This window comes from Anopheles arabiensis, chromosome 2, assembly GCF_016920715.1.
Source record: "Anopheles arabiensis isolate DONGOLA chromosome 2, AaraD3, whole genome shotgun sequence".
NCBI classification, from domain to species: Eukaryota; Metazoa; Arthropoda; class Insecta; order Diptera; family Culicidae; genus Anopheles; species Anopheles arabiensis.
The window spans coordinates 8083571-8102031 of NC_053517.1; the positions used below are offsets into that span (position 1 = coordinate 8083571).

Genomic DNA, 18461 nt, shown 5'->3' on the forward strand with positions numbered 1-18461 from the left:
TCAGCTTGGAAAACCGGAGAGCAGTTCCCTAATATGGGGCTCGGAAAGTTTGGATAAAACCGAGTGAATAGAATAATGGTACGCATAAAAATGGGTTCCGCACATTATATCGCGATCGCACCCTCTGATCCACGGATCGTCTGAAAGTGATCCACCCAAAAACCTACCCCGCCTTTCGCGCGGATCAACCAACAAGCCAAAGAGCAAGGAATGCCGGGCAAGATTAATGATGGAATTCACATTAGGTAGCACCGGTGGGAAAATTGTGTTGTCGTCTGTTGGTCGGCTTTACGAACCGTGCAATCCTGTGCCTTCGTCTGAAGGAGATTAACATTGATTCTGTTTGGTTTTGGGAAAAGATCTACTGTTCTCGCATCTGCCCGCATCACTAAAGACGCCGCCTACAGCCTGTACGCTGAGATCGTCAAACGCTGGCTATCAATAATCCAATAAACCATCGGTTTGCGGTAAGAAAGGCTTCCACCGTTCCGAATTGCTACTCCTAGCTTCGGCTCAAGGTTTTTATGCTTATGACAAATTTATCAAACCGTGGCAATCGTTGGCCCGGCTTCCAACGGAACTTTTACTCGTTTTGATGGATCAATGCGTCGCGTTCGGTCGATGTTTCTAGTCCAGTTCTAATCGGACTAAAGCTCTCTTTATAAATACATCTCAGATCAGATGATGCTTTCTCTCTAAAGCATTCTTCAATCAACGATTGTCGCTGCTTCATCTTTCAGTCGCTCTGTTATGCTTGTACGTGGGATTTTTGAAACATATTTTCTTCTTCCATCATGCTTTCAATACCAATAATATCAATATAGCTATAGGCGATATTCTTGTTCGGTTGCCAATGGGATGTGTTTCAATACAATTAAATTGAGCAGAAAAGTACACACGCAAAACCGTAAATATTAAACTTTATCCAACCATTTTTGGAAGGCGCGAAAATCCAATTTTCTTTGTTTGTCCCATCCGTCAAGGCAGGATGCTGCTCTTCTGCAGGCTGTCGTCGTGGAGCAAAGTCCCTACTTCCTTCCTAGCATGCTTATTCACCAGTTTTTGTGCGTTCTCTCACCTCTCGTTCGTTGGACACTTTACCAAGAGGGGGCATGATTTATGAAAACACTTTTCGCCCCTTCTCCCTTCATCATATTCCCTTCATATTGTCTAGTTCGTGGAGCAATGGCGTGATATGCAGCGTTCGGGAGGTCCCCAAAAAACCGGGCTGAAAAAAGTCAATGATTTATGAAAACGCGCGCACCCTAGCCTACTTGGTGGTGCCAAAAGCTATGTAATGAACCGCCAAACATACCGTGCTGTAATCTGGGCCATTGCGGTGCGTAAATGAGGACGGGGCTCTCGAAGCGTCACCCAGTAACGTCACCGGGCGACTGATTGCATCTGACACCGCATGAATTTACACGCTCCGCGATTCGTGACTCGTGCGCGTCGGGATCGTCTCGGGTCCCGAAATTCCCACCGGAACGGACTTCCCAGAACGGACTCCCTCAAAACAAACACTCTCAACTTGCCCACGGAACTTGCCAAATCATCACCTTTTCTTCAACAATTGAGGGGTTCCCGAATGCTTTGAGGCTTTGACAGCTCCCCTTGGCATTGGGAGACTCGAACGGTGACGAAGTGTTTTGGCTTTGGCAGTGTTATGACGGCCAATTCCGGCGGCCCTAACTACCCTCGTGTTCGTGTGGCTAAACATGATGAATAGGTGGCCGGGTGTGCCTTTAACGATTCGAATGAAAGCTAACTTACCCACTGCATTGTATATTAAGTTGCGTTTACTTCTTGCTGCTCCTAATATTTATAATCATGTTCGCACATTCAATGCCGGGATTAGAAGAGTTTAGGAAGGAAAGCATTATTGGAAGCAATCAAAACATCTTGACCACACAACCGTTAGCCTTCGAAGAATAGCAGTAGGAAGATCAATATTGCACTTTGAGCATTATGTTTGTGCTGTCCATTTTGCGTCCTTGCGGCATAATACCATGCTTTAGCAACGTCTTAATGGTTGCTGGCGGCTAGCAATTGTGCCCAGCAGCACGAACAGAAAGCTCGTCCCACACATATCCCACGGGGAAAATGAACGTTTCTTGTTCCGCAATAAAACTCTGCCCTTGCTGTCCACCCACCGGAGAAAAATGTCCACAGTCGACCACAAACCGGACACTCGCATCCCATTATTGCGGTGGGGTTTGACATCGTAAGGATATACTGTCGGCAATATGGTAGCGTGTCTCTGTGTGTGCACTTTTATGAGCAGTTCCATTGCAGTTGGTAGTTCCTAATAAAAGTCCCCGTCTAATGTTAAGCAAGTGTAGCAGTAGCAGCTGTACCTACGCAATGGGATACTGTGCAATGATCTGAGGAGTTATGCTAGCACTAAGCACGAAGCTTCATGACACTACGACCTGCATGACAGGAGGAATTAGCTTTTATCATCCTTAGCTTGCGTATGAATACAAGTCCATAATATGAAAGAGTTGTGCGGAGAACAAGCATTTTCATGAATTCTTCAAGAAGATGAACTCTTTGAGGTTACGTGTGGAACGTTTTCAAATAACATTAAGTTGTTTCACTGTTACAAAAACTCAATAAAGCAGACACCCGTTCTCAGCGTAAAATCAATTCATCTTTGTTTTTCCTCAAACTCATACTGGTGAGTGCACTCAACGGAAGCCAGCAACGGATCGAATTACGCATCGACGCTTCTTGGCTGCTGCTGACCCGTTAACGAAAACGTCCCGAACGAAACAAGATATCAGATTAAAGGAAGAAAAGAAAACGTAAGCTCCTTCAAGTGTACTGACAATTGAATCGCCGCTTTTGACCATAGCCAAACTCCTTGAAACGTCGGATAGTGTTTGATGTTTTCCAGTGCACGATTTCATGGATGTTTTGCGCGACTATAGCGGAAAGCAATCAAGTAGGAGCTTCTCTGGAGTGTTTGCGGATAAAAAACCACGAAGATATCGTTTCTCTATCCACAGACACTGAAGATGTGTCTCGTTCATGTTTAATGAAACTGTTTCAAAGATATACATTGCACCCTGTTTTCAATTACCAGTGCCCATTTTACAATACCTACAGTTTAAAACAAACAAACTTCTCTCTGGTGGCATAAACTATAATTGAAGCACACTGCCGCTAGTCAGTGCTAGTAGCAAAATGAATTAAAAACTTTTCTCTTTACACCACACTGCAGTACACGGCAGTGGTGGCAGCAGCACAACAGGCCGCACCCCGGGATCACCCTTTAGAGCACCGAAACTGCTGGAAAAAGTCGTTCACCTCCCAATTTTTACACTCTCGTACCTTCCAATTTGTGCCCGCCAAGAAACGGCGCGTAAACCGTAACGAGAGTAATGGCAAATGGTGCATAACCTCTCGCTGGTCCCTCGGCTGGCGTAGAGCATCAGGGGGAAAAAACCACCAAAGCAAAAGCGGTCGAAAACGGCTGGCAATGCAATGTCGCGCTCGGTGTTGTGGCGTCAGCTGGTTGCAGGGCAAAAATTGGCAAACTCAACCAGCTCATAATCCTACAGAGACAATGGAAATATCCTCCAAAGGGGGAGATGAAATTGTTTCCCGACTTCCCGATGGCGATGCTACTGCTGCGAGGTATTTGCAAAGTTTTCTTCCTGTGTGAACCGTATTACTGTTCAAAACAACGATAGAGCAAACAGTTTTGCTGCGACTGCGACTAGTGTGAGGATGCATTGCAAGCATCCAGTGTTGGTTGGATGCATTAGTTGGTGGAATGTTACAAACGGTCATTGTACTGCATCCAGCACAAGACCAAAATGCTACTGTTGATGTGTTCGTGGTACGACAAATGAAATACGTTTAATAAATAACTATACATATTTCAAAAGCATTATCCCTTTAAGCAGATCCCACAGCATGTACCCTCACCCTCCCTCTAAAGCCCCCAAAGTGCCCATCAATTGTGTTTTGGTAAGAAACAACCAACGAACCAAAACGAAGCAGCAAAGATCGGCTGCTGTGTCCTAAGGAAAAGCCGGACCCTTTCCCAGAATTAATCACGCACCAATCAGCAGCGTGTGCAAGCGGGATGATGCGGGAGATCAAATATCGCCTCAACGGTCCAACCCGACCCGAAGATCGTCCACCCTTCGCGTCCCTTCGCTCGTGTTAACAAATTACCCCCAAAAGCCACTACACGGCCAGAACAACCGGCAAACATTGTTGTAACTCCCGGTCGATTAAACGCTGGACCCACCTCCGGCTGCCACGGCCGGGAGAGCCTCGAAAGCAAACGAGAAGATAAAATTAATTTACTGTCTTTCGACTCCAACACTCGGTTACTTGTGTTTCATCGCTTAATTTTGATTGACACAATCAGCAGAGACGCCTCCCAGCTGCGATGGGCGAAGCATCCCGCTGGGCAGTCGGACAGCCTCCAACCGTAGGGTTGCTACTGCGCTACTACGGCCCCCGGTAAGGATCTGTATCTGATCTCAAATCTAAGGCTTGTTTTGTTGGGCGCGAAGCATCCGATCGTGGTGCGGGCTGCTTAATAGTCACACTTCTCGATTTATCATACGCCTTTTAACGATTGCTCATTTCACCATCGAACGGTTGGGCATCAATTTTATGGGTTCGGTTCTTCCTGGTTCGAGTGTGCGTGTATGATACCGGGAAGATGTTTTGGGAGCTATTTTAAAAAAAACGGTACATCCCAACGGCGTTTCCCTGCGCTGGACCGCAACTGTTTCGTTGTTGCACGATTTTGGTAGAAAACATAAACGCACCTTATTCGTGCATGAGGTACAGGGATCGAAAAAAACCGCTTTTCTTCGTTGCCGACGAGGTAAAATAATTGATAATGAACGTGCCCCAGCGGGGTGATCTTCGATGCGTTTTCCGTACCCTCCGTGACTCTTGCTCTTGCCGCCCCACAGGACCTCATTCAAAAAGAGGGTGTGTACGGGTGGCTTGTTGGACAGGAATAAAACACAACACACACACACACACCGCAGGCCTATTATACGGGCTCATCACGAAGAAGTCATTTGTTATGGGAACAAATGTTGCGCCCATGTTGCGTCCAACTAGCTAACCCTGCCAGCCCGCGTCCTGCGGTTGCCCAACGCGCACACGGAAAGGTCGCGGAAGGACGGATGGCATATTTTAGCCATAAAGTTCATTTTCTGTAGCACATTTTTCCTCCATCGCTTATTCGAGGTTCTTTACCCCTGTCTCGTACAAATTTTTGACGTATTTTAGGGTTTATTTCGTTATTGTTTTTGTTACATTTACGATCGTTTGGCCTCGTATTTTTTTGTCGTTGTTCAGGGGCATACCACAGGGAAGTCATGTCTGTCATGTCCTCTCGGTGCGTTTTGCTCGTAGTATGTTATTATTGTTTCCAATTTTGTTTAAATGCCTGTTTGCAAATGCACCGTATGTTTATGGTTCCATTGTCTGTCCGGTGCATAAGAGTGACTCATTGTAATGATACCGGTCCGGCATGTATAACTTTCATCCCAGAGGAAAGAAAGCATATCTTGCAATTAATTGTGGTCATTTTCCTGATTGCAATGAAAGCGTCTGTATCGTACCAATTCAAAGACAACAAACTTTCCACTGAACCATGCAACAAATCATAATCAAAAAGCTAGATTAAGATTTAATGAAAGCTCACCCCTTCCTGGTCTGCCGTTCTGCTGCTCTTGGCGCTTGGCTTGCATCCGAAAGAGTATCGTACACATAATTCCAGCCACATCGAAACACCGCTCAACAAATCACAGACAATGGCTGCTGCCTCTTCCGGTCGGCGCCATGCTACTGAGGGATACGTAACTTTTATTTTACTACCAAAGCTTCGGCATACCGAGCAACGAGCCTTCGCCGAGTTGCAGAATCGGGCAGAAGTGGCGCATGGCTGCACTAAAGACGGTCTAGATAGGAAGGATTAATTTCCGGTGCCTGTGCACTTATTCTGCTCTCTCTCTCTCTCCTTCTATCTCATCCCTTAGATTGGACAATATTTATGCAATGGCGTTTTGTAGTTTCCCGTGCTCAAACGATACAATCGTACTAGCGACAATGGCCGGCCAGCTACTAAAAAACCATTACAGAAGCCTTTGTATCGTGAACGAATGGGGGAAAACTGTGACAAATTCGTACAAAAGAGTTTTGGTTTCAATTCAAAACCACTGGCAAAATCTCGGTTAGTGAAACATTTAGCTCAAAACATTACGAAAAATTAGTTCTGGGATTTGTTTTTGGCAGGATAATGATGAATGCTACTTTGCGGGATGAGTTTTTGCTTACTGTAGGCTTAAAAAAATTGGAATACTAATGGATACAAACAATACGTTAAATCAGAGCAAATGGTTTTTATCTGAACGCTCCTAAGAAGATTGTAAACGCTCACAAGGATCATCAAAAGCTGTAGCAGTAACACTTTGCTTATTTACTTTCAACGTGTACTGAGTACCACAAATTCTATGTTTTCTTCTTCTTTAAATTGGACATACAATGCGCTCAAGTTATGAGTTAGAAGCAACTTTGTAATCAACACAATATTTTCAATATTAAACATGATTATAACATCCCTTCATCCAAATGCGCCAATGCTGTACCAAACTCACGACCACCATCATCAGCATCACTTACGAGCTCAGCGATCTAATCGCTGCCCACCCCTCACCCAACCCTCGCTGTAACATCTTGTCTGACAAATTGTTTTTCCTTCCAAAATAGAAACAAACATCTACAGCACAAAAAGAAAGTGATACTGATGTTTGATATTTGATACGTTCCCCGTCTTTCCTTCAGCTCTCTACACGAGGGAACCAGCTACACACAACAAACATGTGTGCCGACGCCATCCATCGCCATCCGGAGCCGATTTTAGATTCGCACAAAGATAATCGCCGACCAAGGCAAGCCGGGCAACATCGAACCAAAGGACTCCTCACTCGACACCCCGACATCACCACCCTTCGACAACAACAACGACAACAACAACACGACTAATGACAATGTTTCAGCTTTCGACAGCTGACGAAAAGGGGCGGCAAAAATTCAAACGGCACCCAAACAATACAGGCGGCATGCGGATTGACCTTTCTCCTGTCGGGATGAAATAACAGCAGCATGATATCGGGAGCGTCCAGTGCAGCCTCCAAGACAACGGCCACTCCACGGGGGAGTAGTGGTGTTGTTGTTGCGTTTCCCAATCGCTCAGCGCGGATTTCTGCGTATTTGCATACGTGTTCACGATCATGTTGATAAGAGCAGAGTGGAAAGGGTGAACAGAGGACAACAAAAAAAACGGCAACGACCGTGGCGAAGGATCGTGGGAGATGGCATGGGATGTTATGTGGCAGCAAATTGGATTACCCCCGAGGTCGAGGTGGGATGAGGCGCGGCAACCCTTTGCTTCCATTTTAGGAGTTAGCAAATTAAGAAACCATCCTCCTACCTTGCTGCTGCTGCTGCTGCTGCTGCTGCCGCTGCTGACACGCTTCACATTGCGAAGGTGATCTTTATCTGTCTTCACCGCAAGACGCAACGAACGCTTTCGTGATCGTTTTTTTTTAAACCCTCACGTTAAGCATCTTTGGTTTCATTTCCAATCGAACTCGACCTGAGGAAAGGGGGGGGGGGAGGGTGATCAAAATATGGCTAAAATAACCCTCTAGAGGGGTGAGAAAGAAAAAAAACACAACTCGATTATATTTCGATGGCAAGCGCCACTGGGAACGCGTATCATGGCGTCTGCGGAACCGGAAAATTAATTCGATTCGCATTAATCGTTGTAATCGATACTTGAATGGGTGCGCACACTGTGACGGGAACGATTTGTATCGTTTTTTGTGAATGTGTGTGTGTGTATTTTGTTCTTTCGTGGGGCTGTTTTTGGTTCCATTCATTACCACCTCGGCGCAAAATAGTTGTGATTGGTTCCATGGGGTTCGCGAGGGCGACACAAGGTTAACTAAAGCCACATGCCCTTTTGCTAGGTTAAGCCGAACAAAACCACTCACCTTCGGCACACGGAGGGTTTTACTCCATTGCGATGCGATCATGTGGCGCGCGAAAGCTGAAGGTCCCTTGTGCACCGCGTCATCCGTCTCACGCCCAACCGAGCAGGTGATGTATGCTAATTTAATTGGAATTAATTTGCAAACAATTTCTCGCGACAATGACAGCGCTGTCGTGGCGGGGTTTTACTTTAAATTTGGCACATTTTTGCCTTGCTAGAAAACAGCACTAAAGCTCGACTGCGGTTGGCGACAGGCAAATCCACCTAGCGATCGAGCTTTTGTGAAGGCTCCTTTTGAGCGTTGAAAAGACAGGCCCCCGACAGGCTCATGCGATTGATCATGATGGATTGGAATCTAAATGTCTTCTCGCAGTACGAACCAAACGACAAGCTTGGTCCATGCTCAATGGACACTCTTTTTTTGTGTGTATATCTATGCCCCATGGTCCGTGTTCTGTCCGTGTTTTTGTCCATTTTCGATTGATCGATTGATTTGGGTGGTGGCAGAACGTAGAAACAAAACCCCCAACCTCCGAAGCTTCATGCCAACAGTCTATCGGGTTGTGGTGTGTGCGGTCACGACACAAGAACTAGGATATTTGTTTAAGCGCAAAAAAAAACACGGACCTTTGCCTAAGTTGCTTTCTTATTTCTCCTGGTAAACTACCCGATCACGGGTCCCTAAGCACAGCTTTTGTGTGTGTGTATGCGTGTTTTGGAAATTTATGCAACTCTTTTCGTGAAATAAAGCAAACCCCTTCCCAAAAAACTGAGAAAAGCAAAACTACACTAGCCCCAGCCAACGGAAACTTCACGGTGTACGGCAGTAAGTGCCCCAGAAAAAAAGACCTTAACCGGAGCTCGCCTTAACACGCCACTGCCAGAGAAAAAAGAAGTCTCGAGTGAAAATAGTGTCGCAGCCCCCCAAAAAAACGGCTCGCCGGAGGTATCATTAACATAATTTTATTAGGTTGCACGATGGATGTCGATGCCGTTGTTGATGTGTGGAGTTGGGGGGGAGGGAGGGGGCATTGCCGAGGGAAGAGAACTTGAGTAAAAAAGGGTCCAAACCCTGGCAGCCCATGCCGGGTGGGTGGGTGTGTTTTTGATGTGCGAGGTACGAGCGTGAGTTCCTATTCCCTCTTTCGTTTCTCCCACTTTGGAATACACACACACACACATTTTCTTCTTGTTTTATTTTCCCATCGAGTGTGTGTGTGTGGCGGGCTGCGTTTTTTGTCGCCATTTTTATGGCTATACATTCCGCAGCGCACACACACATACTGGGCGAACGAGCCTTCTCTGGGACCGTTTGACGGCAGATGACATTTCCGTGAGTCCCAAATACGACCCAGGCTGCGAGCCATTCCCTAGGTTGGTGTTCGCCTCGGCCGGGACTGTGTGTGATTTTTTGTTGGTTACCATCCACCTCCTCCAGTAACCGTCCACCCGTTCAGCGGATGCTCTCAATTTCTCCACCCAATTCAAAACGCGGCACGCCAGCGCCGAGCGCAGGAACCCATTCGAGGTAATTTGAATTTCTTGAGCAATGACCGAGGAACACTGCTGATTGGCGCCCCGACCGCGAAGGTATCAACGGTGCTCAACCCGAAAGCACTGGACGGTTTTGACGGTGCGGTCCAACAAAAACGCGCGCGATACGCCGTTTTCATGCGGATCATAAATTATGACCCTAATAAGCAGCAAAAGTTGGCCAAACGGGTGATTTATATGATGCCCTCCGTGCCTCACCAGCAAGCTCCGAAACGCTTATCGGAGCGAAGGGTAGTATTGTTATGAATTATTATTCAATTACGCGGACGAAACAGAACTCCAAGTGGGAGGGCCTTCTTTGGTGAGCCTTGCGTTGAGATTGGAAAATGGACCCTGTTATCAAGACGGCGCATTTAATCAGTAGCAACGTTTGCCAATCTTGCGAAGAAGCCAACGATCGGTACTTCAAACAGTCCAGTACACAAAGCACAGTTTTTTCCTGTGACATAACATTAACTCATCTCGACCGGCAGAGGGCCACCTCGGAATCCACCGAGCGATCCGCATTTGTGGCCTCCGAGAGGCCCTATGCGGTCTGGCAAAACCCATAAACTCCAAATCTTGCCGCAACTCGCTGCAGACGGAAATCGTCGCTCATCGGCAGTGCCTTCGGTAGTAGAATTCGAGAACCACACGTCGCTTGATGGGAAAAAAATCCTCCCCGGTTCCCCCGGTCATGCTGCGCCTGCTAAGAACTATTGGGCCCAAAGTACCGACTTCATAAAACAAACAGCTCCGTTACGCTTTATGGCGGCAATAAAGATCAACATATCACTTAAAAGCATGTGTTTTTACCATTTCCGTATGCATTTCAATTAGGAGTATTGGCCAAGAAGGGGCTAAACTCTAGCCAACCAGCCAACCAAGCGATGGCAGCAGGTTCGTGTGGCTTTTGTGTGTGACGCAAACGCAACTTTACGGGCGTATTCTTTAATTACTGCTCTTCACTAAACAACCAAACCACCATCATGAATGAAAGCAGCGTTGTTTTGTGATCTTTTGAAAATGAAACACCTTGACGGTGGTGTTGCACTTTTTCCCTTCCGACTTTTAATCACGACGTCCTTTCCGAATGGGGTTCCTCCACGTTCGGTGTTGCATTTTACCAATACGGTAATTTGAGCCTCACACTCGGTCCACAACCCGTCCAGAGTAATAGTTCACATCCGGATCCATTCCACTCGAATGGTTGTTCTTTTTTTCATCTGTCTCTTTTTCAAAGTCGCTCAAAAAAGGGCCCGCAGTGCTTGGAAGGACCATCTGTTTCGGTTTCGTTACGGCTCGGCAACTTCCAAAACCCCGAAAGCGACGTGCATATCGACGTTGATGACTTTTACACACCACCATACGGGATCTACATTCTTCCTCATTGTGCATAAAGGGCATATACAAAAAAGAGAGATAGAAAGGGAAGTGAGAGTGAGAAAGACCTACAGACCTTGATCCTTAATCCAGGGCTGTGAAGTTGTGTTAGGTTCTGTTTTTGTTTTCTTCGCTTTTGGGTCCAATTTAAACCTCGCTACGTGCGTGCGTGCAACGCAATCCAACAGACGGGACGACCGCATCATCCTCCGCAAGGGAAATAGAGTTGTAGCTCACGCCGATCAAATCTAAAATCCGGATGTGGCCCTTTTATTTCAAGTCCCCCTTTTAAATTCTCAAGGTAAAGGTCACCCCGATGACGGCATGGGAAGAGAGAAGAACGGCGCGAGGACGTGCTGCAGCTTGTCACCGGCGGATAAGCGTTCCGTCGTTCAATTGCTTCTGAATTTGTATCCAAGTTCGGAACGATTTCATCAACCGAATCCAGCCACCTTCCAGCAATCAGTGCAGCCGGCATCAATCATTATTCTAATTATCTGTCCCATTCATGGACCGCCTTCGCCGCTCGTCTGATTCGTACATCGTCCGCCACACAGCTGCCAATTATTCGTTCCTCGCAGCCTGCGTGGTAATCCGGGGAGTGATGACGAATTGCATCACAAGTGTGTGGCGTGTGTGGCGTGCACTGTAAATTGCACCGGGCATGGACGCACACCCGCCACCTTACGTAAGAAGTCGCGATCATGTGCAGTTGTCAGTGCTAGAGTGCTGCATGTACATGCACTACACTTGCCACAAACACCAGCATCTTTACACCTCGCAAACCCAACCATACGAATGATGCTCTATCTCCACTCCACAGCTGGAAGGGTTTAGGTTTTTCTCTCACCACCACCAGCACCGATGACGGGATGAGCTCATCGATCTGGTATCTGGCACCGAGCACACATCGCTGCTGCTTCAGGGGTTTACTAATTTGCGACAAACGATTGACATCGTTATGGGTGTCGAATTGGCCTTGCCGCTCTGGTATGTGTATGTGGCCCCGTGTCGTTTGGCATCGATAACCGAGCGTTGATTGCATTTACCACAATCTGATTTCGATCCGATCAGCACACGACGACGGCCGTTACCCTCCGAACCCACCTTAAGCAGGACTTGGTGTATATGTGTGTGTGTGTGTGCACACGCGCTACCGGAAGCAGCTCAATGTCGTCTTCTGGAGGATGGTTCTTGTCCTACGGCGCAATCCGTTTTATTACGCCATTTCGTGCCAACCAAACCAAACAAAAAAAAAGCAAATCTAGGTCCCCATTTCCTCAGAATGAACTTGCTTTTGGGTTTCGGATTCGGACGAGCATTGAAGAAGCTCTAGAGAGCTGGTCCACTGGAGACTAGCTCCAAGGCTGTATCCGCGAGCATCAAGGGACCAAGGGCTAACCTTCGCGCAGCACTACCACCGACAGCTGGATGCAGAAAAAACAGACGCACATTTTTCTGATTTATTTATAAAAATAAAACTCCGGCCGGCGGCTGGCGGAGCTGCCCCCAGGACGGGCGGGAACGGTTCCGGGTTGTGATCGAAATTTCGGGGCGCCTGCTTTCTTCGCCCGAACGCGTCATTTCACCATTGTGTGCTTTGTGGAACTATTTCTCTTTGTGCAATGTGAAAGAAATTGCTCAATTCCCGAGTGCCCCGGCAGGCAGGCAGTCAGGCAGGCATAATTCTTAATGGTGTAAAATCGTTTACAGATGTCATATGGTCCATGGTTTTGTTTGCTTTTTTTCGACTGTTTTGGAATGAAAATGAGAACTCGGCAGTGAAAATACAATAGCAATTAAAATACAAGAAATACATCCGATGTCGACATGACTTTCATCGATTGATTTAGCGTCTGGTTTCGGGGCAGTTCGCGGTTGGAATTTCCGCAGACCCAGAAAAACGGGCCAACCATACCGACCTTCTGCAATCGTCAGATATATGACGCACTTAATTAAAAAACTTCCAAAACTGTTCCGATAGCGTAGCTAGTGGTAGCGAAACTAAGGCCTGCGTTTATAAGAACCCTCCAAGATCATCCCCGTTTGCCCCATTAATGGGTCAGCATCAGAGAGCACAAGCGGCGGCACGTCCGGCGAACAGACCATAAATGATAACCCTACTTTATCGACAGGGCCCTTTTTTCAGCTCACATTTTCCTTCACTTTTGTGTGGCTTATGTTATGAATCAATTTATGATTGCTCGAATGTGTCTGGAACGAAAACAGATTGCCCCCACAACGTTTTCGATAGCGCCGCACGCGAATAAACTAACTATGACTAAAGCTTGATCTAATCACCAGTGTATGTGTGTGTTTGTGTACACAGTATGTGGTCCGTTTGATCCATCGTATTGCCTAAGCATACGTCACTTTTTGACGGATTTCAAACAACAAATAAGGACGATCGGTAGCCAAACAGACTTCCATTTACAAGGGTGGTAAGGTAAACAGCGAACCTCTCCACTGTTTGACCCACCCATGTTTGATACGGTTAAAGGTGACGTCATCGAGTTTTTCGGGATAAACAAAACAAACAAAAAAACTCCAACATGCTAGACACAAAAGAATAACAAATTGCAAACATTACCCCCGTCGGTGGGGCATTCTCGTTAAAGGCTCTCCAAAATTCAACGCTTCTCCAGAGCGACACTGCTGATCGATGATCGGCAAGCAAACATTCAGTTGTTCCTGCAGTGCAAACAATTCGCACGCCTAGACACCTTTTTAAAGGTAGATTGGTTGCCGATTGGTTTGAACAGAAATGCCATCTCGATTGACCTACGCGGTCGACCACCCTGGGGAACTTGGGGGGATTGGCTGGGGATGATGGATTAGACTTTGTGTGGTGCGACACGCGAGTGGAGATAGATTCCTGGTACTACGACGCGCACTTCTCCAAGACCTTTCAAAGCGGTCTGCTATACTCTGGACTGTGCTCTTGAAACTTGTTCTCGAGTCGTGCCTCGATTCTAATGCTGTGTCGGTGCCAAGCCAACGTTTTCTTTCAGGTACTTCTCACCGATACCCACCGGTCTGCACAACGCCTGGGCTGAAGTGGGAGCTTTTCGTATACCGGCGCACACACACACACACACACACACACACATTAGTTGAGGTTCTCTCTTAAGCGAGCTTTGGAGTACGGTTTGTCGCCCTCGCCGGGTCCCAAGGTCAGCCAGTCATCGCGTAAAAAGAATAAAAAAAAAAACCTCGCCAAAAAGTTATGGCATAGAAGCCCTTCCAGTGTTGTGATTTCGATTTTCGCATATCGATAGAAACCTGTGCAAAACATCCTGCCGGCAATGGCAATACAGCTAATGTGCGGCAAAACAACGCAGCCGTAAACCGTCGAATTAGATTACAAATCAGTGTGGCGTTATGAGTGCGCAGAAGGAGCTTTTACAGCCTGAGATGCCTTGTCGTGTGCGTGCCTGTTGCAAAGATTCAGGACGACGGCCGGAGTTAAACTCCTAACGTGAAAACCAAACCAAACACCAAAACCAATCCTCACGGGAACACGTGCAAGTGGAAAAAAAAGTCTTAGCTCGCAAGCAAAAAAAAAACAAAACAAATCCTCTAAATGACGGGCGAGATGTCAGTGGGTGCTTGTGGCCGGGTTATTACTGGAATAGAACCAGAAACACCGATCGAGAATGCATCCGAGCGGGATGGCGGGAAACGAACCCGACCCTGACCCGTGCAAGGCGCAAGTATGAACGGAGGATAATAGAAACCGAATAGAGACTATTGAGCGAAGGTCCACTTCCCATATGGGATTTTGGGCTTCATCTCGGCAATAAGCCGCCACGGGACATGTGTTGTTTGCCGTACGTCGCTTCTGAACCCACTCTCACACACACATGCACACACCCGCACATGTGCTCTCACACACAAACGAACGGTGTGTGGAGGGCAATCGGAGCTTTGATGTGACGCTGACTCTGACTCTGGTCGATCCGTTCTGTGATTTCTGTTCTTCAGTTCGCCCCGGTTGAAAGGGAAAAAGGGGTAAAAGGTATAGAAAAAGAAACGCAACTGCTACACACCGCGATGTATCTAACGCCAAGCACGGGAAGAGGTTGCGGGGATCTAGGTCTACCGAAACCGAGGTTGTAGGAGTCGTAAGGAATGGAGACAAGAATAACAAAATAAAACACAGAAGAGAATGAAACGAAACCAAAAACCCGGATATAGAAAAGCTTTCTTTTTCATTGTGTGCGCAACAAGGGCCCCGATTTGGTACGTGGATGTTCAATTCTTGAGCTATGATGCTTGAAAAGAATGCTGTCTTTGAAAAAAAACTTCTTGTAGCACTTGTTTTTTTTTTTTCAATCATTCAAAAAGTCACCACAAGAGTCACAACATTGCATTATCATCGCTTAGGAATCGAAACTAATAATCAGTTGGCGCTTCCGTTGGATGAATCATGTGAACACCCAAAACTAACAAGGGATGGCAAATCCTTCTCATTAAACTGCAAATTCTGGTTTGATTAGGAGTTTGAAGAGGACAAAAAAATCTCGCATTATAAAAGAGGAAAACAAATTTACACCACTATCAGCTGAACTTTAACGATCAGTGTAGCTGATAAGTGTGCAAGGGATGCCAGGAATGTCCAACGGGTTAACGGATTGCTATCGCTTTTCTAATGGTTTGATTTTATTATTAGAATACTAACCCTACCAAACGGGAATGCAAAACATGTTGTTTCGTTATCAAAAAACATGAAAACTTACCTTCTTATTTTTTTTTAATCGCTAAGATGATCGATCATTGTTGCTGCTCCGCATTCCTGTGTCGCGTATAATCCGTTCATCCATTCGCAAACACCGATGTAATTATTACACAAACACTGTAAGCACTTTGTAAAGATGAGTAGATTTAATCATAATTCGTTTCGCTTCTTACACAAACCGGAGATGATGATTGGTTGAGTTAAATTTAAACGCACCGAAAACCTTTCAAACCTGCTCAAAAGAAGCTTACGAAAATAAGAGACAAACAACACACACACACGTGCACATTGAACATTCACTTTTGAAACCATGCATGAACATTGCACTAATTAAAGTAAAGCACTGTCACGATGGCAGTAATGATTTGTTTTGTGGGAAAACCAAACCCTCCCTCTCCCTGCTGCTCTGCCCTTTCATCCGGCCACCATGAATCAACACAATCGAATCGAAGCAACCGAAAGCGTTCCGCTGCCGGAGGGGCACTCACTCACCCCCGACCGGCGTTGGCCATTAAATGGAGACTGATTTTCCGCACAAGACGGAGATGCGTTGTGTGATCTGAAGGACGTTACCGAAAATTTAAAATTTACAACACTTTACCGGTCTTTTTTCTTCTCCTTTCAAAATACGCACACGCATTGGTTTGGTCGCGACCTTGACGGTTTACCGGTCTACGGATGAGCAAAAAGTATCGACAGGGGCTCGAAAGCGCACAATAACAAACAGGGCCGAACACAGAACAAAAAAAAAAAAGAATTACAATTTTCGATCGTATATGTTTGCACTCCGTTCACCGATTTTTCCTAATGGGAAAAGCACACGGACGCGATGTTGTTAGCTTCAAACATGTGAGCTTATGACGTATCGGCACGCAAAAGGGAGCAATACGCAACCCAAACAGCGCGTTTCGTGGGAATGTATCGGAAAAAAATGGGATCCGAACCGGGCCGGTAGATTAACATAAACACGGCAAAGTACGTACGCGAGCTTTCGGAGAGTATCGCCGTGAGCGAAACTGGCGTTCACCCACCCATACTTGCTTCAACGACGGATGGTCGCATACTGAAAACACGAACGCTACGAACACAACACAGTGTGCGCGTTGTAAAGCTGGCGCGCGTACAGTGTGTGGCATAAGTATAGATACGTTGTGAGTTTTTGAAATCGCTAAGGGCTGTTCGCTGCGTTCAGCATGGATGTGTCAACATATTTTACAAAGAAAAACATAAACAAACAGCAATAATGCCTATTATTTATAGGTTCAGAAGTAATTATAATGTCAAATAATAACTGTGAACTATTTTAGACACAACTGGAAAGGATTTCAAAGCATTTTTTTTGCTTTTGTATAGCATAGCATAGCCAAGGAAAAACTGTAGCTCGTAATGTGCTCATTTAAAATCACATACTGATAAACTAGTTAGAATGACTATGACCAACGTCACTCGCCAGAGGAAGGTGGATGGAAAACTCTCTCCTGGCTGATGGGGTGATGGCTTATCTGTCTCCTATTCAACCTGGCGCTAGAAAGGGTCATCTGGGACGCTAGTGTGGAGACTTCGGGAACCATCTCCCATAAGTCAATCCAGATCCTGGCATACGCTGATGAAATAGCCATCATTGGTCTACCATAGGATAAAGCAAGCGGCAGAGAACCTCAGATTGCAGATAAACGAGGCAAGGAGTAACATCGTGGTGGCATTTTGAACTGTTTGATTTTTGTTTGATGAACATTTTGACGGTCCCGTAATTCTCGTTACATTTTCTGTCTCTTTAAGATAAATGTCTCTCTGAGGCGAATATTATCTAAGCTGCAAATACGATTTGGCACACGAAATGCTCTAAGATTAATTTTCGGGAGACAGTTTACAAAAATATTGGTCAAAGGATGCCATGTTTTTCCGTGGTTTCTTGGATACTTCATAGCAACACTTTCATTAACTTTCCTCAACATGAATATTCCTCTAAGCTGACAGTCGCTCAAAGATTCATCTTACCGCAGGACTCCACACAGCATAACACGGAGCGCAACATAACAGCTGACAGCTGCTAAACGCTTCAGAAAACGCTTTATTGACGGTACCATGTTTTGAATATCCTTAGTAGGCCGCTCATTTATCGTTGAAAAGCTACCAACCTACTGCGATGACCGACAGTTAATGAAACGCTTTACCTCCTTCCTCAAGCGTTTTCTCAAGCGTTTGGCAGCTGTCGGTTGTTATGTTGCGCTCCGTGTTATGCTGTGTGGAGTCCTGCGGTTAGGCCGCAAATCCTCGAATGACATTTCATTGCTATTAGGATTAACATCCAAAATATACGCGTTTGAACTCAGCCACGTTCAAAGCGCTTCGTGTATTTCGATATTTAGAGGGTCTTAGATATATTTCGATGTATGTGCTTTCTAGTTGGCATGTTTATCAATTAAAAAAAGAAAATAAAAGAATGACAATTTTCTTAACAGTCCATGTCATTATAATGATTTTTTCAAAAACCGGCTCTTCATACAAAACGTTTTCTTTTAATTTGAACTGTCAGCCAACTATTGAGCGTTAAACTAAAAAGCATGGCAACTAAAACGGCTTATTTTATTAAACCATTGATTTTTTTAAACTGAATGCATAAATTCTTTTGAATTCATTCGCATGAACTGAACCTCCATCGCAGCACGAGCTGTTGTTTCTTTCTTGCACGCAGCTGACAACTGTCAAGCCAACTGTGTCAAATTCGGTCATGAGCCAACCCGACTTCCAACACATCTCGGTTGA

At 45.9% G+C, this 18461-nt stretch overlaps 1 protein-coding gene across 7 annotated transcripts in view; it reads right to left on the reverse strand.

The window, feature by feature from the left end:
- The window catches only part of LOC120908515 (tensin-1), a 157400-nt gene extending 140647 nt beyond the window's left edge, over nucleotides 1-16753 (reverse strand). For 2 of the 7 annotated variants that reach the window (XM_040319578.1, XM_040319574.1), the window contains exon 1: nucleotides 15697-16039. The gene's annotated coding sequence lies outside the window, so the exon portion shown is untranslated. Of the gene's footprint in view, nucleotides 1-15696; nucleotides 16040-16678 lie in introns of those variants that run through there. The other 5 variants (XM_040319581.1, XM_040319579.1, XM_040319575.1 and 2 more) reach the window with 4 other exon arrangements.
- Between the last annotated feature and the right edge of the window lie 1708 nt (nucleotides 16754-18461).